Source organism: Pseudopipra pipra, chromosome 6 (genome assembly GCF_036250125.1).
Source record: "Pseudopipra pipra isolate bDixPip1 chromosome 6, bDixPip1.hap1, whole genome shotgun sequence".
In the NCBI taxonomy this organism is placed as follows: Eukaryota; Metazoa; Chordata; class Aves; order Passeriformes; family Pipridae; genus Pseudopipra; species Pseudopipra pipra.
Genome location: NC_087554.1, coordinates 14096558 through 14121476, shown reverse-complemented (window position 1 = coordinate 14121476; position 24919 = coordinate 14096558). Strand labels below are relative to the sequence as shown.

Here is a 24919-nt window from a genome sequence, read left to right as displayed (position 1 = left end):
AGTTCATTTTGCTATCAATGAAATTAATATTCACAATATTAAAAGAACAATTATTTTTTAGGTTCTTTATACTTTTTAGTGATAAAAAAAGTAAGGAATTCTAAATATAAGGTTACTGTTTACTTATTTGGAAGTGTGTGATAATATATTGAAGTATATTAAAACTGCAACCTGAAAGGCAAATATTGTTGCACAATTTTTTCTTTGCAATCTGCTTTAATGAAGTCTCTGTGTTCAATAGATACCTGGAAGCAAGGGGAAAGTCATTGATAGAGAAGTTGTTTACTTGGCTTATAGGTCACCTTTCCAACTTTAGTTCATAAACTTATGGTAAAAAAAAAATTACTTAAAAATGTTTTTCTTGGTAAAGGCTAAGATAATAAGGTACAGTGCCTACTGGAATTATGTATATCTGTTATTTTTGTATGGTATGAGTAGCAGATTGGAACCATAACTGTTTCCATTTTAAAGTATAACTTTTCAGTGTGTCAATAGGTAACTGCTGTGTTTTTAAAATAACCTTAAAACTGTAAGAAAGACACCAAGAAACAGTTTGTAACTATTTGTAATTTAATTGAGAATTCTTAACTTCAAATTTTCAAATGTATGATTCCTGAGAAACATGCAGAGTGTATATATACTTGTAAATACTTTTAATAGTTGTGCAGGAAAAGATGTCCTAGTGCAGGAAAAGATGTCCTAGTACAGGACAGTGTGCATAAAACATTAACCTTCAGTGTAGAGCAGTTTTAAATTTACACACTGCTTATAAGCAACCCAGTTCATATGCTTGCATTGTAATTAGTTGATTTGTAATCCTGGTGACCATTTAGGATGGAGGAATTTGTTTGGATTTCTCTTTGTTGTCTACAGATTTAACCTTTTATCTGTCTTTCCTCAGGAGAGCTAAGATTTTGGGTAAGTTTAAGATGGGTTCAGTCTGTTTAAAAAAAAAAAGGCAACCTTAGTTTCTAGTGTCCTGACTTCTTGGTTATCTACTTTACAGATTTTATAATACTAAAATAGGGCAATTTATATTTGCTGCACTGATATGCATTTGCAAATCTTTAATTCACTGTGTTTTGACTTTTTTTTTATAACTTCCTTTTTATGGTACCAAAGCATCTCATCAGGCAAAGACACATTTCTTAAGGTATTACAGGAGTTGAGTGACAATCCAACAGATTTTGAAAAATCACTGATTACCCATGAATTATCCCAGTGACCAACACTCAATAAATAGGACATTTGATATCATGAACTCAGTACAAAAGAAGATCAGTGATCTCTGCCCACTTGTAATAATGTTTTAGATTTTAGGTAAGAAAAACGTTACTTTTTTTGAATACTATAAATGATTTAGTAAATTAAGGTGGTTACTTTATAATTGTATTACTGTAAATCATAATTTGCTGTGATGTGGGACTGTAAGGAAGCATTCTGGACTGAACAACCCCATGGTCCACAGCATGGGGTAACTGCAAAACACTGCCTGTATCATCTGCTCTGACCAGAGCAGTTCCAGGCTTCACTGCAACCTGAAAGGCAAATATTGTTGCACAATTTTTTCTTTGCAGTCTGCTTTAATGAAGTCTCTGTGTTCAATAGATACCTGGAAGCAAGGGGAAAGTCATTGTACAACACAGTTGTACACCCACACACCCTGATTAAACAGACTATTGGCTAAAATCTGGGCACTCCACTCGGTGATGACTGGCTTGGACAAGAGCTGTAGTTTCTAGATTAAAGTACTGTAGATAGGAAAGAGATTCTGTGGTCTTTGTATTCTTATTCATATGTTTTACTACCTTTATGCTGTTAAGAAGAAATGATGCTTCGTTATGTTTTGGTTTGTTTTGTGAGAGGGTTGTTTGTTTTTTTAATAAAAATTAAAAAATTCCCTAATGAAATACATTGAATCTAATGAATCAGATGTTGAATTTAGTGAAGTCTATCCACTAAGTGTGGCTCAAACCTTGAGCTGTGCTTCTGCAGGCAGTTTGAGTTCAACAGACTTGATCTGCTGGACTAACAAAACTCCGGTTTTGAGGACTGCTACCAAATGTGTATAAACAAAGCTGAGCAGAAAGACGTGGGATTTGCAGGTGTTTTTGTAGCTGTATACCCAAAGCCCACTCCCAGGCTCAGAGATGCCATCCTATTCTTCCCCAGGCCATGTATCTTTCCCTTCCCAGGTTTCTTTCTGCTTGCTCAAAAAGACAGAAAGTATAGCAGTGCTGCTAACAACAACAAATCAATACACATCCAAACTGGATTAACTGAACTGAACTTTGCTTTTATTATTTGAGCCAGGGTAGGCCAGTTATCAAATCTTCAGAAATCGAGTTCCTTACCTTTCCCCTCAGTAGCTGTACACATGACCAACAGAAAATCCCACATGAAACTTTTATTTTTGAGAATTTTTATTTCTAGAAAACTATCAACCAATAATACTCCAAATCTGAAAATTTATTGATTGCATGTGAATTACTTTTCCTCACTCTTCTCTTCTTTGAATTCCTCTGACAGCTGTTTTCCAGCATTTCCCCCTGTAAGGAAGTATCCTTTGTACTCTTTCCTCAGTGCTCTCCACTGCTGGCCTCCAGAAGCAGGCATTTTTATCTCATCATGTGATCCAATGTTTCTGCTAACCTTTAACATAGCCTGACTACTCTACTTAAGTTTCGGAAATCTTTTTTGTGTCTTCATATAATTTATACTTATTTCTTAAGTTGTCAGCAGAAGAGAGGAAGATACTACAACAGTGGGAGCACAAATGTGTCTGTAAATACTGATTTATCTTAGATTCAAAGACCTGTCTGCTATCAGTCTGTTAGAATCCTTCATTCTGGGCCTTCTTGGCAAGTCAGGTAGTCAATATAAACCTTTCTAATATTGTTTTAGGTGGTTTCCCCTAAATCAGTTACAGATTTTATCTTCCTTCCAACCAGTACAAGCTGCAAGGGGAAAGCTAAACCTACTGACTAATATCTATTTATTTCTGTACTTGCAAGTAGCCTATTCTCTTTCAGGAATTAACACACCAATCCTTTATAACTTCCCTGAAGCTTTTGTCTGCAATTTTCAAATCTATCTTTTACAAGGATTTTTTTTTAATATTGTTACTGTAGTCAGCATATTAGACTCTGTTTCTTTTATTTACAATGTGATTGTAATATCAGAAATCTTTTTGTTGTTTATTTTTTTTTATCTCCTAAATATTTTCCTCCTTTCTTTTAAGTTCAGTTTTTCAACACTTCATCATGTCTGTGTAGTTGCCCTTACAAACTTAAGCCAGATTAAATCTGTTTGTTCTAAAAACTTATATGCTTAGGTAACGAAAGATTCATATTTTTGTGGGTGTGGAATGGTAGAGTTTTAGATACTTGCATAGAGAAAAGAAGTACTGTCTTCCTCACTGTTGATTTTTCTAAATGCTAGAGCTTCTAGTGTTCTTGGTTTCAGTCGTTTCCAAGCTGCCTTATCTTCTCATCTCTGTGCTAACGTCGCAAACATTACAAAACATAATATGTAAAATAATGTGTTTTATAGTGATGATGATATGGAGTTCTCTAAATAGTGAGTAATACTTACTGAAATCACTGCTAAGGTCTTCCTCTCAATCCAAAACTACACAGTGAAGGCTTAGAAAGGAGAAATCGACTCACAGGAGTGATCTGTGTAGCTCAGGAATGATTTGTCCTTGCCTGTTACGTTCTACAAAAATTCTGCTAGATAGCTTTAAGACATGAGGCTTTTTTCTTGCTTTGTGACCAGTGTTTAAGTAAGCATCCTGATTTTATTTCTTAAGTGTCTTGGTAATTTCAACTCTATAAACTTACTCATTCTATCTTAGCATTTTTGAAGAAAGTGCAGAGGTTTTAGGAAGCTTGTAAGCGGTCAGGCTGGCTCTGGCTCTGGGTCCATCACAGCTGGAGTTGATCTAAGTTTGGGCTGCCTTGTCCTCTCTGCTATTGGCTCTGGCTCTGTGTTTCCACCTTCTGCACTGTGCTGGCACTAGCTCTTGTCTGATCATTCTGTGAATTGCTTCTTGGAGCAAATCTGGCTGAAAAGTTTTTTTGTTTCGTTGTTCTTTTTTTTTTTTTTTTTTTTTTTTTTGCTTTTGTGGGGTTAGCTTACAGACGAGCAACCTCCCTGGGCTGGCTTCTGCACACTGTGTGGGGGTTAGTGCTGATGCAAGGGAAAGAATAGACAGCCTTAGTTGGTAGAGAAAGGATGAGAGGTGCTGTAGGATCCCACCCTCAGGCTGCAGTTCCACTCTTTCTTAAAGCTGATCTCCGCACCAGCTTTCATTCACTCAGCGCTGTTCCCTCTGGTGCCAGCACTAGTTTTTGTGCTGCTGTGCTATTCCAAATCACAACAGACCCCCTCTCCCTGCCCCCCAAATCCACAGCAGTTGCTTCAGCTGACCGAATATGTGGCCATGTAATGTTGCTGCTGGCAGGGAGGATGGAGCGAGAAAAGTAAATATTTTTTAAAAAACATAAAAAAGTAAAAAAAGTAAATGCCAGTCATTAAGACATGTAAAGTAACCATGGAATTGCGGCTTGTGAAGTGTATATGTTACATTTTACAAATGTAATGTTTTACAAATGTTTAGCCTTCACATGACTTTTAAGAAGACTGTTCTTGAATGGAAGATTGTTTTCCCCCACCTCCTCCTCCCCCCCCGCCATCAACTCCCACTTTAAGTCTTTTGGTAGACATCTCTAAACCCATGTTAATATAAAGTCCAGATCTGGCATTTTTCATATTCCAGAAGTCTATGATGTGTTTTTACAAATAAATATAAATATATATATTTCTATTTACATAGAAAATTAATAAACCAATAGGGTTATGAAAAAAATATGACTTTAACAGATTTTAATTGAAAAATAATTTTATATGGTTGCCTGAAGTGTGCAACCAAATTCATAGGTGAGGAATAGTTGAATCTATATGGTGTAAATGATCGCTGTTCCTTTAGCCTTTTACATAGATAATGATCTGCCCTGAAGTACCCTTCTGGAGTAACACAAGGCAGGGAATGACAAAAGGTAAATGGTAAGACTAGGCAAGGGTTGCAATAATTGTGCAAGACAGAATTCCTCTCACTCGCTTTAGTCTCTAAAAAATATTAGTTGTGTCTAGATGCTTTTTAATTTGGGAGAAAGGGACAGACTCCTCCAGTGCCAGTTTCTCTTTTACTTCAGTTATTCATGGGCAAACAGGGCATTATTGCAACATGCTATGGTGATACCTCTCTCTATGTATGTACTTGATTATAAAGGAATTCTGCACAATCAGCTTAAACTAGACAGCTACTTTTAATTTCCTAAACTTACAAGAGATATAAACTAACATTGAGGCTCAATTATCATATGCACAAATTTTTATCTCCTTTAACTGTGGAAAACCTTTATATGACTGTCAGCTTTTTTGTATTAACTAACTGCAAATATTTCATCAACTTAGCAGTTACTCTTTACACAGACAGAACTACATTCATTTTAAAGTTCTGAATTTCTAAAAAGTGTAGTGATTTGAAACAGAATGAAATTTCAAGCAAACATCTGAGAAAATATGTAATTTTTTTGAGTTTTACATTAAAAAATCTAAAATAAAACAATGCTAGAAACTAATATGTTTTGGTAATAGCTTGCTTGTTGAACATAGAGCTGTTTACTTTGTTCACTGATTATGTTCATGAAACCTTAGCAAGTTTTTGAAGTAAAATTTGCAAGTATCATAAAACTCTAGCTGGCTAATAACAGGACATCCTTTGCATAAGTGTGCTTAAAAATAATAATTAAAAAAAAACCAAACAAACAGATTTTAAGGAGTTGTATCTCTGCATCAAAAGGGCAAGAGTCTAAATCTGAATGTAAGTATAAAACCTGGAAAAGATTGAACATATGTTATTTCCCACCAGCATAATATTAAATGCAATTATTTTCTTTCTGCTAAAATCTTGAATATATCTTTCAACACAACCTCAAAGAATCCCCTGCTGCTGTTGATTATAGCGAATCCCACTTCCTGCCACCCAGTTAGTCTTTGCAATTTTCTCTTTTTTACCACCCTGTGGAGATAAATAATGTATATTAATGTGAAAATATCAACAGTAAAATCTCTTAATATTCTCCACAAAATAAAGCTTCTCTCTAAATTAAAGGATTTGTATCATTTTTTTTTTTTTGAGCAAAAAGAAGCAAGTTCCTCATGTAAGGGCTTTGAAAAGTTTGAATCTCACTCTTGGAAAACAAGTGTGCCAAATACTCTATAGAAAAGGGTTGAGTTTTTTAGAATTGGAAAAAGGATTTGGTATAGTGTACTACATTTAAAGCACAGATTTTAGTATTTTCCTATCTCAGTCTTGCGTTAAATAGGCCTTGACAAATCCTTGCTAAACCTCCTTTGACCCAGAACTTTAGGAAGTGTGTCAGAGAATTTTGTGCTGTTTTTCAGGAATTGCTACCTGTGCTGAACACATGACTGCAGAGGATGTTCTATAAAAGGTTCATCGTGTGTGGCTACCATAGCTGAGTGCATTCAAATATAATACACTGCTAATTCCACACTCAACCCCCCTTATTGTACATTAAAAACCATAACATGACCAATTTCCTTTGCAACTCTAAATTCTAGAAAGAACTAGAAAAGCAAAGGCAGAAACTATGACTGAATTATGACTTGAACACCGCTTTACAATCGAGGTTGAGGTTTCAGTGCTTAAGTGGAAAATTGCCATACTAAATAAATGATTGCTTGCTGATCATAAGAGTTGGGCATTTGGGGGGTGTGTGACCATATTGATTCTAAAGTGCTCTCTTTTTGCTTAACATGTTTTTCCTTTTAATTTCAACTTCCAGAGACATGGGCTCCTTTGATGGACACTGTAAACATTTCAAAAGTTAATTTTAAAAAAAAAACACCTATAATGCTAACGTTGGGCATACCTTTCTATTGCACAAGTGAGAAAGCTGATTGAAAGAATTGTTCAAACCAGAAAAAAAGAAAAAATTTTTATAAAAAGAAAAAGAACCCCCCTAGAACAGAACACTTAATCACAGACATTTCAGATGGCAGTTTGAAAAATCTAACCATTCCATATCATTAAAATGCCATCAAATTAAAATAACGGCAAAATCCTGAGGCAGAGGCAGATTGTGACCCCTCCCCTGTGGTTGTGGCAGCCCAGCAGTCAAGGACCCAGCCAGGAGTATGATTTCTGTGGGAAGGAGGGGAGGGAGAAGGGAGGATACCTTTTGTGTCTCTGGGCTGCGGAATGTGGTACTAGAAGAAGTCAGCAGTCCTGAGCTGTGTTGTATCGGCTGCTTTGCTACTTGGCATTAGTGCAACATCGGTCCAGGCTGTTACTGACTGAGGGAGAGGCTGTTTCCTTCTTCTGTCCCTTTCTGCTCTACCAATAGCAGCTGCTGGGAAGGTATTTTCTCCACGGTGTTTTGTTGAAAAGTAGACAAAATATTTTCAATTATCCCTTGCTGTTAGATTTCTGTGTAAATAATTTGTGTTATGGTAAAAATCCATCCAAGGCAGGAAGACGGTTTGCTACTTTCAGCCCCATTTCTATAAACATTTCTATGCATGTTTAGTTTTCACCATGTGAGCAGTATCCATTTGGGTGAAGTTAAGTATGGCTGTAGCTGCACGTTGGAAACTTGACCTACTTTGCATATCATCATATATAGAGAGCCATTTTAGTCCAAGAGAGTATCCCATAGATGGGAAGTTTGAGTTGCAGAAGAGACCATCGAGGAAATGAAACCTGGCAAACTAATATGAATTAAATATTTTTGTACATTAGTGTAAGATATTCATTCACAGCTGAAGAAGTAGTAGGAATAATATAAGCATTAACAAAAATTAGAATTTATTCAGTGGCTGAGGCAAAAACCAAAATCAGCTTGCACGGTGGCAACACCCAGTTGATTTATGAGTACCTTTTATGATTAGAACTGCAGGCTTTGGAATTATTTTACACTTTGCAAGAGAGTTTTGTTTGGTTTGAAAAAATATATATGACAAGATAGCAAAAATTTTTAATGTCAAGTCAGGTATGCATCCTCTTACTTGTACCAGAACACTGTAATAGCAATATCCTAAAAAACCCTTCTATCAAATGTGATGCAGGACTTTAAGAGTGTGAAGGCTGAGCCTCATTACTAACTTGTATGAGTATTTCTACACATTATCTATTCCCTTAACTTAGTTCCTGATACTGCAGAAGTTTGGATGCCTAGAATTATAGAGAGTGAATAATTTGATTAGAGTAAATTGGACTACTACAAATGTGTGAAGCGAAATGTGCTTGTGAATCTTTGCAGGGCTGAGACTTTTAATGGTAATCTCATTATGCATAAATATAATTGATATGTTAGGAATCTTTTATGAATTTAGTCCCCCAAGAATCTCCCTCTATGTAGAAAAATATGATAAAAAGGTGAAAAGTCCAAAAAGAGTAGGCCCCAGGTTTTTAAAGACACATGCCCACATTCACACGCATACGATATAAGCAGATATGGATCTGTCTAAATTGAGCTCAAGGCAGGCATTCTTAGCATTTTTCCTACTCAAGTGACTTGGTGTAAGTGACTTGTTCAAAAACACTCTATAGGTTTGTAGCACAGTCAGAAATAGAACCCACATATCCTGACTCACAGTTATAGACCAGAGCTCTGCCTAAATTTGTGTGAGAAGTTAATTGGCCACGTTTCTGTATGAGAGGGAATTTATTAATATTGTTGCTAGCTTACATGTTCCATAATTTTCGTGATATGATCCCATTCAATAAAGGTGTAGAGCTGAACGTGGGCTTACTCTGTGTAGATGCAGAGCATCTGGTTTATACAAATGGTTTCCCACCAAAAAGGAAAACTTGGAACTGTGGATTTTTAATGCACAGATCTTGTGCTTTTGCAATGTTAAGAAGTCCTTGTTGTTATGAATGTGCATTATGAGTATATTGTACACAGTCCTGGTATGCAAATGTGTAGCATTCAGAGAAGTGAAATAATTCTGTGTTATTATTATCTTTGTAAATTGCATCTTAAGAGTTTGTTGAGGACTTTACGATGGCAGTTTTCTATAGTCACAGCTATACAGCACAAAGTGTTTCTTTCATTATTAACAATAACTGAGCCAATGAAAATGCTTTTAAATATACACCAGACAAGCAGTTATCCAGCTCTTCCTTCTTACCATCCACAAACCATCTTTTAGCATCTTATAAACGAGCATGTAAAATAGCTTTGTAAACATCTGCTTTTCATTGTTAATTGTCAGGGAAAACTAGAGATTTAAATGCTTCTTTTGTAGCATTCCTTAATCCTATCAGAAAGGAGAGCTCTAGATGCTTCTCCTTTTTCACTGCAGATAGCTTCCGTAGGCTGTGGGCTTTCTTCTTTTTTTCCTTTCCCTTTTTTGTTTTGTTTTTAATATTGATAGTTTGTATTTACTTACAAACAGCTTGTTTCACATCTCAGCTTGAAAGGTCTTGCACATTCTAGTCTGCGTGGCAACTCATTAAATTTAAACAAAATATACCGTGTAATTATTGACTGCTGTGTAAAATGTGTTGAAAATCTAAATTTTTTTCTCGTTACAATCTGCTCAGTATTTTCTTTCATGTATAAACTATTGCATTAGGTATTGTATCATACGTATGCAATAAGAAAATGAGAGTATATATTCATACTGTCCTATAAAAAGAAAGAATAAAAAAATAAATTTCACACTGCTACAATACAATTATTATTTTTTTAAAAATACTGCCTTTATTTTGGTAAGCTTTTCTGTTCTAAAAATCAAGTCATTAATGTCAGTTGAGTGTGTCTGGCAATGATTTACTTAAGGTAGCATTCATAACACACAGTAGCTGCATTATACAGGAAAAATAAATCTATTCATGTTACATTTCCTACCTTTAAAGCTTTTTTGAAAATCTTGTATTATGGTCTTGGATTTGTAACATTTGACTTTTTGCTTCTTGCACACACAAAAGCAACATTCATGATTTAAAACTATTTCATGTTTTATATTTCTTGAACAGGAATAAATCTTTTTTTACATAGGTTTTTTTTCAAATCTCCTTCAGTGGGAGAAGATACTTTTTTTCACTTAAGTCTGAATGTTTCCATAGCTTTCATCTTTTAATTTTGGTGTTTTTAAAGTCAAAGTCTGCTTAAGTAGTTTCTCCAGCATAGTTATTATTTTAGAATAATTTAGGTTTCTCCTTGTTTTGTTAACTAAATAATAATTGAAGAGTACCATTACCTAGTAATGGTTTTGTTTCTGCTTTTCAATATTTACTTCTAGAACTTCCTAAAAGAATTGTTACATGGACCTCAGCATTGCTGCATGTAAAATTAATTGAAATGACATATTGTTGCAGTTTCTATGACAACCATATCATGATGCTGATGCTCTCAAAAATTTATAAACTACTATTTCAACTATGCTAATACCACTGAAGAGTTAACATTTATTTACTTAATATTCTTATTAGAATTAAGCTTTTAATACTTTAGTTAAAAAAAAATCAGAAAAAGTGGTATGTCAGTGTCTTTTGTTTGTCTGATGTTGGTTTTTTGTGAAGGAATTCTGATTTTTTTGTAAGAACATTTTAAAATATAACTCTGCTACGTAATGTTGATGAAGAGATTATTCACTCAAAACAAAGAGAATGTATATCATCACTCACAAACTTTTAAACATGACATGCCAAAATAACTCTTACAGTGTAATCCACTGCAATTGATTTAAAAACAGTCTTGTTTTGCCAGAGGAATATTTAAAGCAAATTTATTCCTATTTCTATTGTCCTAGATGCTAAACCTCTAATGCTTGTGATATAAGAGTACTGATTCACTGCCATGACTTACATAAATAAAGTCACAAGCTTAAGTGTCTGCATGACACCCCCCTAAAAATATCTACTTATATTACTGCCTTCTTTTATTGTAGATGTGGAAAAGCTTTGCCTGGTAACTTGAATATTTTTTTTTCCATATTAAATACATACCTTTAGTATAATCTCGTTATTCCATCAATCTGCAGGCTCTTAGAAGTTAGCTGATTTTAACAGTCTGACAGGGAACTCTATTACTCAGGCGACACTCACATTGGAATCAATGAGTGTTTTACTTGAGTAAAACATTTAGGACCAATGTAAGATGCCTTATTCAAGTTACTTCATAATTATATAGATTGCAATGACTTAAAAAATAGTGAACTTTGCTCTCCAAACATAGTAATTTTATTCAGTCTAACTTTTATTTATTAAAAAAGTGTGTTTTCTATTCACTATGCATGATTCCCATGTATAAGACTTATTGATAATTGATTCAAATAGGAAATAAAACACCTTTGAGTCATTTGTCTTAGGAAGATTCCAAAACAGTCGAATAACATTTACTTCACTTTAGTCTTAAATTTGATACTACATTGGAAAAACTTCTCATGTAATTGAATTATCAAATATGTTGAGATCACACCGCCATTTTATTTTCTAACAGTATGAATACTTTCAGCAGTTTCTACCCAATATTCTCGGTTTAGTAAGCTATATTTAAACATGTTTTGAAAGATTTATACAGTGATTTGCTTCTTAGTCAACTTTGTTGCAAGAAGTTCTTACTGCATATTTGGGTTAGAAAATGTGCCCTAAGAGGAAAGGAGGGAGGAGACAGCCATACTACCCATGCAATGTGCCATGATATTTATAAGCTCCAAGTAAAACTGGACAGTCTGAAAGAACTTTGTACCCCAAAATTCCTCTGCAGACATTTTAACCTTTTGTCTTGATGTTTTTGAAACTGTTAATCCTTTCTGGCATCATCATTTTGTTTCTCTTAATAAGAAGCATGCACTTTACATGCACAGGACTTGAGTTTCTGGGTGAAACAACTGACAGTGACAGAAGACTAGGCCATATTATCACAAATTCCCAGGAACATCTTGAAACCAATGCAATTTATAAGTGCACAGTGACAGTAATATAAAATACAAAATCATTGGCCTATCTCAAGGATTCCTTTTATTTCTGTTCATGTGGCATGTATATGGGGCTTAGTGGCAATGCATTTATTTGCAGTGTGGGCCAGTCCGCAGGTCAAAGACAGCTTTGTTTATTTATTCTAGCCTCCAGGGTTGGGTTTTTTAAAATATATTTTTGTTTGGGTTTTGTTTGTTTGTTTGTTTGTTTGTTTTAAACAGTATCTTGTTCGTAGCACAATAGTTCAGTCAGGGACGTTGAAAATTGTGCTTTGCTATTGCAGGTTTTTTTGTTTTTTTGTGGGTTTTTTTGAGGGGGTATGAAACAAAATAAACTGATGGGATAAATACAGTGTCACAATATAAAGCCTATACATGCTCTGTGGAATTCTAGCATGTGTTGTCAGAATGGGGCTTCGCTAGTGAAGAAATAAAAGCACTGTGGTGTGCTGATAAACCCTTACAGTAATTCATAAGGGGTTGCAGTCATCATGTTTAGCAAAGGTTTTTCTGTGATTGAGGTTCTAGGGGAAAATATTCTGTAACTTTCATGTTTATACCACTGACCTACAGCTTACTCTGGGCTGTATAAAATAGGACTACTGCGGGCTGCAAGGGGGTCCTCTAGGACGTGTCCCCTCCCAGCTCCTCAACCCTGTGTGCGGGTATAGCTATGCCAGTGTATCTTCCTCTCCTTCCCAGCTGAAGCTGGGAATATCAGTATAATATGTGAGGCCACACAGGTGTGTGCTCAAGGAAGAGGTGCCTTAGTATGACTGTGACGATTGCTTTAAACACCTCTTGCACGGCTTTAGGTTGCTTCTGAAAAAGTATGTTTAAAATTGCTGTTAATCTTGAGCTCCTTTTTTTATATGTTGGTGGTGTTTTATGTTCATCCTGTTGTACAGAGATGGGAGTAGAAAAATTAATAAGATGACAAATAGGTAAATCCAGCTGTTAGGTTAAATACCCAGAATAGGAGGAGCAGATGCATTTCAATGGGAATGTTTGCGTCTTCCACAGTCATGCTACTGTTTTTCCACTTTTACTCTATACCTACAAAGCTTCAGGGATCCAATCTTAATGTGATTTCTAATCTCAGCTGAATGTAATTGCCATTTTTTGAGCTTGTTATTAGCGTTCTCTTGATTCATTTGTGGAGCTTACTTGGCTAGTGCAACTTGTAGCTAAGAGTTAGGTGACTTCAACCTTGCCGGTGCAGTTAATGCTTTTCTGGGTGCCAGGATGCACTGACATGATGGATGCTTTCCGGTGGCTGGGGCAGAGCATCCATCCCACCAGCTGCTGAAAGACCCATAAGAGGAGCCCCCTCCCTTCCGGGTTAAGGCTTTTTGTTGGAGTAGAGTTAAGAACTGCACTATGTTGTGATGTGTTGTGCCCCTACATAACAAGATCTGTCTGCTAAAGTGGATCCATTCCCATAGCTTTCATCCCTGAGAAACTCATCGTGCTGAGCCCAGTCCACAACTTTTAGCGGTGTCACCCCAGGTACTGTTGTAACAGCCTAGTCTTTTTTTCTTTCCTTTTTTTTTTTCCCTTTCCCCCTCCATTAAGAAAAAAACAAAACAACCCAAACCCCAAAAACAAAAAAGAAAACTAAACCCCCAGCCTCAGACTTGAAATCACCTAAATGACTGGAGAAGCAAAACCTTCTAGGAAAGCCTGGGCAGTGCAACTGGCCTGATTTTGGCAGGGGAAGGAAGCATAAGATGGGTAGAGGAGACAGGAGAGCTCCCTGGCACATGCTCCGAGAGGACACTGCCTTCCAGCAGGGGTGTCGGAGGGGAGTCACCGGGAGCGGTGCCGGCGGGAGGAGCGGGCCGGGGTGCGCTTTGCCCTGCTCACCCCCCAAACCTCCGGGGAGGACGAGTGAGACAGGCGAAGGAGGGAGAGAGTCCCGGGGCAGGTGGCTGAGGAAAACGCCGGTGTCGGGGGTTCGCTTTGTGTCTTTCCATTTCCTTAAAGTCTCCCCGTCTTTCCCCGGCCCGTGAGAGCGGGCGGGCGGGAGCGGCGTGCGCTGGCCCCGGGGTCCCGGGGACTGCCGGCTCCCCGCGGCGGGGTCTCCGCTCCCGCCCGTGCTGGGCTGCGGGAGCGCTCCGGGAGCGCGGCGGGCGCTCGGTGCGGGGCCCGCGGCCGCCTCACGGTGGCGCGTTAACCCCGCGCACAGGCCCGGGCGCGGGGAGCCGGGAGCGCGCTCCGCTTCACCTTCGCCGGAATAACAGTCCCGTTAATGTTTCTGGATAAATCAAACCGCCCGCTACGGCGGGGCAGGGACGGGGAGGTGCGCGATGCTCTGCTCCGGAGGAAGGTGTTTCAGCCTTCCCGGCCGGCGCAAAGCCCGGCTGGATCGGAGCGAGGGGCTGCGGCATCTGAAGAGCGCGGTCTCACCTGGGTTTTCCCCCCTCCCCCTCCCCGTCTCTCTCCTCCCCCAGCCCCCCCCGGAGAAGTTTGCAAAGAATGTGATTGAGAGGGTAAAGCAGCAGATGCCAGCGTTAAGCTCCAGCCCGGTTTGGGTACAAGGATCTGAGCCACAGCCCCGAGCCACCGCCCTCGTTAGCACAGCAGCGTGCCCCTGGGACCTGGGTTACCCGGGGAGGACAAACACAATGTAGAGTCATCTTACCTCCGAGTCGAGGGAGCTGCCTTAGCGGCAGGAGCGGGAGACGCGCGGCTCCCTCCATCCCGCCCCGGCCGGTCTGTCACGGCGCTCCGGCAGCGCCGCCCGCCCCGCCGGGCTCCGCTCCCGGCGGGCTCCCCCCGCCCCCGGCGGGCAGTCCCCAGCCTCAGCCCCGCACACATCCACGAGTCAGGGGCAGCGTTCCGAGTCAAATCCGTGCCGGTGCAAATCCCCCATGGCTCCTCTCCGCCAGAGCGTGGAACAAAATTGCCGTTTCCCCTGAGTTTTTCTCAGGCTGTGCTGGCGCTCGGGAGCAGGTAAGGCGGCTGCTGGCTGCCAGTGATCCCCGCTGCACTTGCAGCGAGCAGCAGAAGCCGGTGGAAGTGGGAGTGTGGTCTGCTCTTCATTAGGGAGGGGGGAACGGACCCTGGAGGTGATGCAGTGAAACACTTCTACTCCCTTGCATTGTGTTTGTCACAGATCACGGGCGCTCTCCTTTTATAACATTCACTTCAGGCGTTCTCAAACCCAACCGGAATAAGTTCTGATCCTCCCCTTTAGTTTACATTGGGGATGTCAAAGGATTAAATAAATGAAACTTTATTTGACCGTGGAGTTTACAGACCCTGGGATCCCTGCGCGCTCTGGCCTTATTCTAATTCTATAGCGGTAATTACCCTTCGTTTCTTTAAGTGCAATAGATTTATTGCCTTAGAGACTATGCACAGTTTGATTGAATTATTCATTTTTTTTCTTTGGTGTAGACTGCATCTGGGGACTGATGTGACGTGTAGATTTTTTTTTTCAGGAACAAAGGGAATGTGGAAATGAAAGAGAGAGGGAGAGAGAGGCTGGCAGATGTGATGAGATGCGGTGAAGGTGTATCCAGCTTGGCACTCCCACTCCTCTCTTCTCCTCTCATTGCAGCCCTGGGTGACTCTCAGGCTAACACAAACAGCTTTTCTTCCGCAGCCTGCCCTCTGTCACTGTAAGTACAACAGCCTTCTCTTATCAGCATGCAAATTCCAGCCACTCACTACCTTAGCCTGGTGTTTGCACTTTAGATTTACAGAGGGGACCTTTAAAATGAACTTTCCGAGACAGGAAGGGGTTTTCATGTCGAACTTGCTTTTATTTTCTTTGTAAAAGTTTATGTGGTTTTTCCAGTTCTCTCTCCCCCCCTCCCTTTTTTTTTTTTTTTTTGAACGGGGGGGGTGGAGTGGGGAGATTGTTGCTGCGGCTTTTTCCTTCACTGTCAAGATGATGCACATTTTAAAATTAAATTAAAATCTCCTTGATCCTCTTTCTGCCAAGACAATACATTTTGTTGGCAGATGACGCTGTAAGGAATTCAGAGTTTTTGTTTTCAGTCAGATCTTTAGCTTTGAGTTACAAAATACAAACATCCCCTAAATTTTGAGGAGATCGCCAGAGATTCTTGTTCTAGGGGAACTCGTATCAGCTGATGGCTTTGATTTGAAGGAACGTGCAGTAATATGCTTCTATCTAGTCTAACAAAACTTTCTCCCAATCGGATGATCAGGCTTTAACTTCCTTTCCTTTAGCTTTCTCTCAGATGCTCTTGATTATTTTGCAAAAGTTTCTCTGAACATCTTTAGCAAGCCTATAAAAAGCCTTCATTGTCGGAGAGTGTCCGCAGAGGGAATTTATAAAGATGCCTCTTAATTGTCCGGCATTAACTGGGGAGGGAGGGGTGTTTAGAAGTGGGTGAATGACTTTTAAAGTGGCATTTCTTGCCCTTTGAATCAAAAACTTCTGAGACCCTCCCGCCAACTCTACAAGAGTTGCAGGTTTGCTCCTCATGTTAAAGATGCGGTACGTACAACTTAGCACACAGACAGGTTGCTTTGCTTGTTGAATATTGCTTTACTTTAACGTGTTTAATGAGACAGACGGCGCAAAATGCAATGACAGCTGTGAACAGGTAAGTGTCCCGACGTGATCTGAGCGCCTCCGGTCCCTTCCCTCTGCAGGGACCTCCAGCAGGTCAGCATCCTTCCTCAACATCTGCCTGCGCTGCCTGGATTTAGCCTTAATGAAGCCAAAGCAAGGGAAGTAATTTCAAACGCGGTTTCTAAACGTGGGGTAACACTAAAAGTAAAAGCGTTTTCTTGTTTCTCGGCACGTGTATACGGATCTACACGGCGGGTGTTCACTTATGCAAACAAAGAGGGAACCGCAATTATCCCCGTGCAGCGCTCACACACACACACGCACATTTGCATACAATGCCCAAGGAATCCTCTTTTCCTGGTGCCGAGAAGTTGTCGCTCTCCGGCACTGTGAGTTACATCTGTAACTTAATTGATCACACAGGGGAAGCAACAAGCTGGAGAGCGTTGCTTGCGCTCCGCCTGGGAGCGTGGCCGCATCCCTGCGGTGTCCTGCCCCAGCCCAGTGTCATTCCTTGCACTGGATTTTCGGGAGTGCAGTGGGATGCTGCCCCGATTTGGAGCTAGGTGGGCGGTTGGATTTATATGATGCCTTAATCATCTCTTGTCCCATTCCCGCTTCGTGTTTAATAAGGAGAACGCTACATTAGAGGCATTTGAGTAGTCGTCGATTTTTTCCCCCCTTTCTGTCTGTTTCTTGAAAGAAAAAAACTTCCACTGACAAATTGCTGGAGTTGCAAACTGAGGCAGGATAGTTCTTCCTTGTGTTCTGATTTACATCTCTTTTCTTACAGACCTTTTTTTTTTTTTTTTTTTCGCTCCAAAGCTACTAGTTATGCAAGAAGTCAAGGTGTTTCTTTTACTTGAAGCAGGTTTAAATGTGTTACAAGCAAAGCGTTAGTGACCAATTACGGAAATTCTTATAATTAAAGATTAAAAAGGACATAGCAATATCTGGAAAGACAGCTATTTACTGCTGTTAAATCCATACACCACATAACTGTAGCAAGGTGCATATTTTGAATTACCCAAACGCAGGTGAATACAAACTCAGTATTTACAGTCATACAATTTTCCCCGTCTCTGAATGTCATTTTTTTAGTTTCTTTTATTAAAATTGAAAGAATGAAAGGAAATGAGTTACTATGTCCTCATCCAGTTAATTTGATGATAAAGCTTTACTAGATAATTGTAAAGTTCTATTTCAAGGTGTTTGCTACTTGCTGAATAGCACTCGGTTATTCCTTTTATTATAGTGTAATTCCCAAAAATACTGTATAAAATAGGTCCATTATTCCAAGAGGTTCTGACTTACAACTCATTTTCCCTGGACTCTACTCGAGAGGGACGATAGCACCTCGGATAGCAAAGGTAGAGGATGCAACGTGCATGACTCCAGTAGTGTGTCGAGTTTTACACCTTGTTAACAAAATGAAATAGAGGCAGGTCAGCTCTGTCCTGTGCCATCCCGTTAATGCTCAATTTTAATCACGTCCTTATGAAGCAAGGTTCATTCACAGTGGGGCTGAGTGTGCTTCTGGGTCTAACACAGTCCACAAATTTCTACTCGAGAGAGGAGGAAAGCGAAATCAGGATTTCTCTTAGTCTTTTTGGCCTCTATAAGTTATGAAGCTATTTTAAAATTAAAAAGTTTGTCTGTTACTAACTGTTCCAGGCGCCTTCTGGAAAACGGGGAGAAAGTGCCAAAAATACAGAGATGAATCAACAACTTCTCTCTCTCTCATTTTGTGGGCTTGAGGTTGCTTTCCGCACTCCCATCTTAACAACAGTTTAGCCTAGGTGTGAATAATATCAAAAGAGGGAGATGTTAGCTCTGCAGCGCTGTTTGCCCACCTGATCTGCGGGCCCCTGACAGTTTGAAAGACTCTTTCATGTTTACCTTTGGAATGCAAAAATACAGCAGATAGACTTTCTTGGGTTTGCAGTACTCTGCCACTGGTTGATTTTCTCCTCAGCTCCTTACAGTTTTCCCTTCTTTTTCCCAGATCAGCCCCCCCCCCTCCCCAATTAGCACTTCCAAAGGAGCGTGAGTTCCTAAATTGGTATTCAAGCTGATATTCCAGTCCCTATCTGTTGCCTTTTGGTAGGCAGAGAGAGGGATATTTATATAGTGCCGCTGCTAAAATTTCTCATCGTCGCCACGAGAATCCCAACTTCAGCTCGAGTCCGTCCTAAATCAGTTTTTCCTCTCCGGCCATACCTGTCTTTCCCTTTTCACTGCACTCACGTTTTACCTTTCTGCTGAATGGATCACTAAATAGTTTGTGGACTTTGAGTGCCTTCTGCCTCCTCTCCCCCGGGTCCCTGTCTCTGGACTCCCATCTCTAGAGCAATTTATACTTTCCATTTCATCTGTTTTTTTTTTTCCCCGGGCCGGGCTGCGGGATCGGGCTCTTCAGAGTCCCATTTATCAGCTGTCAGTAAGCGCTTGCTGAGTGCTTCCCTCTCGTCCCCGCTCCCTCCACACCCCGCCAGTCCTTCCCTCCTCCTGCACATCGTCTTTCTCCAGCTTTTTTTTTTTTTTTTTAATTTTTTTTTTTTTTTTTATTGTAACCCATGAGCGGGAGCCCGGCAGGACTCTTCTCGCGTGTGCCTCCCCACGCACCCGGTGCGGTGCGGGGGCGGGAGGGAGGAGGGCGGGCCGGCCCCGTGTCACACGCCGCCCCCCCCCCCCCCGCGCCGCCCCGGCCCCGCGAACCGGCTCCCCTGGGACCCCCCCGCTCCCCCTCCTCCTTTTCCGGCCCCCGCCCCGCCCTCGCACCCCCTCCCCGGTAACTTTCTAGTACCTTTCCTCACCACTCCGGGCAATCAGTGGTCATTAGCGAGAGCAGAGCGGTGTAGGGTTTCATGTGTCTAATGGCCCTGTGAGTGGTGATAGCTGCGCGGGGATGCGGCTGGCAGCCCGCGCCGATTTCACTTTCTGTTTTGTGCTCACTTTCTCCGCAGTTGTTGCTCTCCCTGCTCGCTCCCAGCCTCTCTCTCTCTCCCTTCCCCTCTCCCTCCTCTCTCTCCCTGTGTTGTCTCATCTTGCCTGTGCTGTCTGGGCGGGGGAGCCCTGCCTCCTTTTGCCTTCCTCAGATCAATGCCCTGGCCACTCACTTTCTGATGTTGCACGACGGGAAATGCTTTGAATACTTACGACATGGCCGCTCACATTGATTGCCAAGATTGACAGCAGTAACCATCGCCTTCACTTGTTTCAGGAGGAAAAAAAAAAAAATGAACCTGATTGTAACCAAATCTCCAGGCAACCCATCCGCAAACTTCTAACGATCGGGATCCTGCACATCCATGGCCCGGAGAAACACCAGCAGACTCTAGTTCATTTATTTTATTTTATTTTACCGAATTACTACCCATTTATTCCTCTTCCCTCTCTCCCTCCCCCCTTCACCTTCCTTTTTTTTTTTTTTTTTTTTAATGAAAATTACCGAAGCGCGTTGCAAAAAAAAAAAAAAGGAGGCTCTCCCAGTGCTTTGTGCCACACTGGATCCCGAGGAGGTAACCAGGAAAACCAGCCCTATTGTGTTGTATACCTGTTGTTTGCTGTGGTGTGTAGTGCTGCGTGGCTTGGTGGCGGTGGCGGTGGTTTAATGGGTTTTCGCTGGATTTATGTCGCTTTGCAGGAGAGAATCCGGTTCCCCCTGCGCTGTCTTTAATGGGTTATTAGTTGCAATTGAGTGAAGCAGCAGCGTCCGGAGATAGATCTGTTGTTTAGCTTTTAACATTGCTGAATTCACCCCTTCCCCCCGCCTCCCCCTGCACGATTATTTACTTTTATATCACGAGGGTGTTGTGGGGTTTTTTTACTTTTTTTTTTTTCCCCTTTAGGGAAAAGTAGTTATAGTCTCGTCCCCGTGCGTGTTTCCGGGGCTGTTTGAATCCCGAGGCTTCCGAGACGTTAAGGGACCCCAGTACCTTGAAATCACAACACTTTCTTCATCCTTCCCGAGTAGAGTTTATTTTAAAATGTAGTGACAGATCAGCGTTGTATTTTAAGATCACCCACGGCAGGCGAACACATGGTGCGGGAAGATATTGTACGTAAGGAACTAACACGAGAGGGAGAAAGAGAGAAAGAAAGGAAAAATAAAATCCGAAATAAATCTTCGAGAGCGGAGCGCTTGCTGTCATTGCTCCGAAGCGCTCGCGTGGGTTCCTCCTGGCGGGTAACCCCAAAAGAGGCGGGATGGAGAAAGGCGAAGGGACTTTAGTGGTGCTTGTAGGTTCTCCGCTAAGTTTGAGGTGGGTGAGTGCTTTGAAGTTGGCCAGGGACGAGTGCGGGGAGGCACACAAAGCTGCGGGAGCGGCGGCGGCAGTGCCGGGAGCGGCCACGGCGCGGCGCTGTCCCGAGGAGCCGCCGGGCTGCGCCGCCGCCTTATCTCTCCCAGCAGAGCCTTCGGATAAAGTTATACGGAAAACTTTAAAATTGATATCGCACCCTAATTTGTGATACACGAGGAGGGGGGAATAGAGCAGTCCATCATCAGAGAGCTCTGTTTACACCTGGGGAAGGGGAGATGCGTGCCGCTTTGTGGCAACAGTCGACTTGGGATTTCTTGCTGCCTTAGCTCTTTGCCGGAGGTCATGCAAATCGACCTTAAAAGAATGCATAAGCCATAAATTAAAATAAACCCTTAGCCAGGGGCTGATCCATAAGTAGACAATACCTAACCTGGACAAAACGGCTTCCTTTACGAGCTGAAAAAAAGAATAGTGCCTAAACTAAATGCAAAGTAAGTTTTCAGGAAGTATTTCACTTAACTATTATTACTGTTATTCTTCTTTTAAAATAAAATAGTGGCAGTTGCAACAAGCCAGCGCAGCTGTTTACAGGCGGTGCTGCAGGATACGAGTGAGGCAAGGTGTGTCTGGTGAAGAGCTTGTTCTTTTCCTGGGTTTCACTACCTTCGAAGCTGTTTATTTTTTTTGATTGGGGATAAGAAACCTCTTTAACCGTATAAGCAATTTGATGTTTTATCTCGGATAATGCCGAAGAGTTTATGACCAAATCTGGGTTGCCTGCAACTGTCACATGCGTGCACACAAGCTGTGTCTGTATATAATAGTCTCGGGGCTTGTTTTTTTTCCCGCAGTTTTTGACAATTGTTCCATTCATGATCCTGAAAGGAATCATCAGTGGGAGCTAATGAGTGTGCCTCTGCGGCTTGCCCTGCTCCGGGGAGGAGCGGGCACCGGCGCTGCCCGCTCGTGTAATGCATGTACGCGTGTACCGGCGGCGGGGTCGCGGCTGGGTGTAGATACGTGAGAGGGAGAGCAGATAGGCGGGATGTGAGCAGGTACTTCCACGCGTGCATTGCCAGCTGAGCTGCCAGAGCGTGTCCCCGAGCCGGGGAGCCCCCGAGCAGCGAGCCCGCGGGGCTGCGAGCCCGGGCAGGGCCCGGAGGTCACTCACAGCCACCCCTCCTGTCCAGCCGAGCGCTGTCTCTGCTTCCTGCGGGCCGTCTCACCGTGGGGTTTGCTGCGGTTTTGTTGTTTTGAAAGGACGGGAAGGAGTGAAAGTGGCACCGTGAAAGGACAATTAGTGTTGTGTCTGAGTGGCGGGGGGGGGGGGGAGGAGGGCCCGCAGGGAAAGGCAGCCCAGTGGGAGCCTGGGGACTGCAGATTAGTGCTGTCCTAGGGGTGTTTCCCAAAAACATAGAGGGTGAAACTTTCTGTGATAAAGTAATATATCTTCGCCTGCTGTTTGTAGATAAGGTATATGTTTATTAAGCAAATTAAATAGCCTTCGGCACACGGGCGGCACTTTGTTTCTACTGCTTTCTTTTACCCTCATTTTAACATTTTTGCTATTTCTGTCTTCAGTGCTGATCCTGAGGACAGAAGAACAGTTCTATCCAGTCCTCAGAGTTTGAAGTCCAAAAATTAACGAATTTCCCTTTCTGTATTCGTGTAATGGAGCAATTTTGAAACCTGTTTTGAGACTTCGACTTGACTTGACTTGTTTTATTGACGTGCTTGTGCCCACTCACTTAATTAAGCCATTATAATACCATAAAGTAAATAATAAGAATGAATGTGAGATATGTGCATGTAGCCTGCCATTACATACAAATATTTCCCTGGAAAAGACTCTTTAAAAAACTTTTTTCAGCACCCCATGATTCTTTGGCAAGATCTTATGGCAGGTTTTTGTTCTGAGCCAGGATATTTCGCGTGTTTCTGTGCTCACGATGTTACATGCACACTACTCTCAGAATATAAACACCAAGCGTACCTAGCAGCTCATTCTAGTAAAACTAAGAAATAATTATTTATAGTGAGTACGTTTAAAAGAAAATAATGAGGTCATTTGGAGTATGCTGCAGTTTGAAGTAGCTCGACACCTGGCAGAAACTACATACGCGTTTTCTTCAGACTCTGCACTATCCATAACTTTTCCTTATAATACATTCTTGTGTTAAGTGAGAAAGGCTGTTTGTAAAACAATCCCCTGGCTGGTTCCAGTGTTGGGTGAAGCTGATCCTGTAATGGCATTTTGTTTTGAACAGTTGCTGTAGTTGAAGTTCCCTCATAAGGTAAGGTGGCACTGGGTCTGAAAGGAGGTCCAAATGCCACATTTATAATTAGACTACCAATTCAGCACATTGTATCTATTGCTATACAGGGATATACTGCTGTGTCTGGTCTCTCAATAGACTGTATTCAGAATTAGCCAATTCAACTGCTTAAACTTTGGAGTCAAATTTAGAATAGGCAATGAGAGAAGGAAAGAAAGAAAACAATAATGCTTTCTTTTTTTCCTCAGCTAGCTATTAAAAGCCAAAGAATATACGGAAACCAACCCAGGCACTGCTCTTGGAAGCCCTGCACCGAGCGCAGCCTGGCCAGCCTCGCCTGCAAAACCATTTTGAAGCGCGCTTCTCCGGGGGGAGGGGAAGGTGAGCCCTGGGCATCGCTCCCAGCGCCGCTCTCCAGGCCGCTTCCCGGGCCGCCGCCGGGCGCCCGCAGCCGGGCCGGGGGGGTCGCGGGGCCCAGCGGGGGCGGCCCAGCCCTGCCCTGCCCCGGCCGGGTGCGCGTCCTGCCGCCGCCGCCCGGGGCGGCCGGGGAGCCCGGGCTGCAGCGCCCCGGCCCCGCGGGGATCCCCCGGGGGCGGGCTGGGTCCCCTCCTCGGGGCCGAAGCGCTCCCGCCCCCGCGGCGGGCGGGGGCAGCCGGAGCCCCGGGGGCAGGAGCGGCCGCCGCCGGGACCCCCCGCGCCCCCCCCGGGGCCGCCGGGCCGCGGGCTCCGGCCGCTGGCGTCTGTCCTTCTTGTCCCCGCCTGACGGCTCCTGGCTCCTTCCCTCCTGTCACATTTTCTGTGCCGCTCGCTCCGGTTTCCCCGGCCTCCTCCCCGAGAACTTTAATTCATTCAGCGATGAGCGCGTAAGAGGCCCTTTGGTCGGCAGTCTCGCATCCTCTGCTAAACGCATTATTTTCTCCCTCCTCCTTGCGGCTCAGTGCTCCGTCTCGGTGCTGCTGGGAGCATGAGCTGGGCTGCCTCAGCGCTCACTCGGTTCCCTTCTCTGCTAGATCGCAGGGTGCAAGCCAGTGCCATGTGTATAACACAGCATAAAGGGAGCGAGACAGATGGCTCTCCCTGCACATTCCCAGTTCTCTGCTCAACTTATGTAACCGCTTCATTTTTTTCCTTTTTTACGTTTACACACCAGTGAAAGAAAGAAGAGAAATAAGAAGAGACCATCAGTTTCATTCGTAAGGCCACTAGTGTCTGACTTGTAGAAAATGATAACTGCTGTCCAAAGTTAGTTGCCTTCACTTGTCAGTTTGATTTTGTTCACAAGTGGGAACTGCCAGTGCTTGTACCCTCACCAGTGGTTTTTAATATGTGGCCAACAACTGTTTGTGGTCACTTCCAGCTGAACTTCTTTTGCTCAACAGGCAAAAAAACCCCTTTCTCTTTGGACATGTTTTTTGCATCTTTGACCGTATTTTTATTCAAAAGTATCCACATATCTCTGCAGTTCTTAGAGGTCTTGAAATATCTTGTGGTAATAAAGGCCAGAGCTTTGCATGATGATAGCAAATATAAATACATTTTTTATTCTCAGTGGGCATTAGAAAGTTTCTTTAGTCACTTTTTATCTGCTAAACACTGTGATCACCTTGGGAGATACCACTTCAGGAAGCATATCCATTAATCTTTTACACTTGGGTTGATTTCCCCCTTAGAAGTGTATAGATCACACTTAAAAGGCTTCCATCTATTTATTTATTTATTTATTTATTTATTTACTTCCCAGAACAAAAATTAGTTCGGAAAGAGAAGCCACGATGCACTTTTCTTTCCTCTCATTACAATGGGGTTCT

At 42.1% G+C, this 24919-nt stretch overlaps 1 protein-coding gene and 1 long non-coding RNA gene across 17 annotated transcripts in view; one reads left to right on the top strand and one right to left on the bottom strand.

Annotated features, from left to right (window-relative positions):
* Positions 1 to 20944, bottom strand: part of LOC135415559 (uncharacterized) — a 28972-nt gene extending 8028 nt beyond the window's left edge. The window contains exons 1-4 of one of the 2 annotated variants that reach the window (XR_010431181.1): positions 20127 to 20944; positions 19377 to 19783; positions 17885 to 18365; positions 14663 to 16708 (exon numbers count right to left, since the gene is read on the bottom strand). This is a non-coding gene — a long non-coding RNA (uncharacterized LOC135415559). Of the gene's footprint in view, positions 1 to 14662; positions 18366 to 19376; positions 19784 to 20126 lie in introns of both variants that reach the window. The other variant, XR_010431180.1, reaches the window with a different exon arrangement.
* SOX6 (SRY-box transcription factor 6) overlaps positions 15527 to 24919 on the top strand; it is a 375371-nt gene continuing 365978 nt past the window's right edge. For 10 of the 15 annotated variants that reach the window (XM_064657437.1, XM_064657433.1, XM_064657444.1 and 7 more), the window contains exon 1: positions 21239 to 21326. The gene's annotated coding sequence lies outside the window, so the exon portion shown is untranslated. Of the gene's footprint in view, positions 15645 to 19781; positions 20092 to 21238; positions 21327 to 24919 lie in introns of those variants that run through there. The other 5 variants (XM_064657438.1, XM_064657435.1, XM_064657428.1 and 2 more) reach the window with 2 other exon arrangements.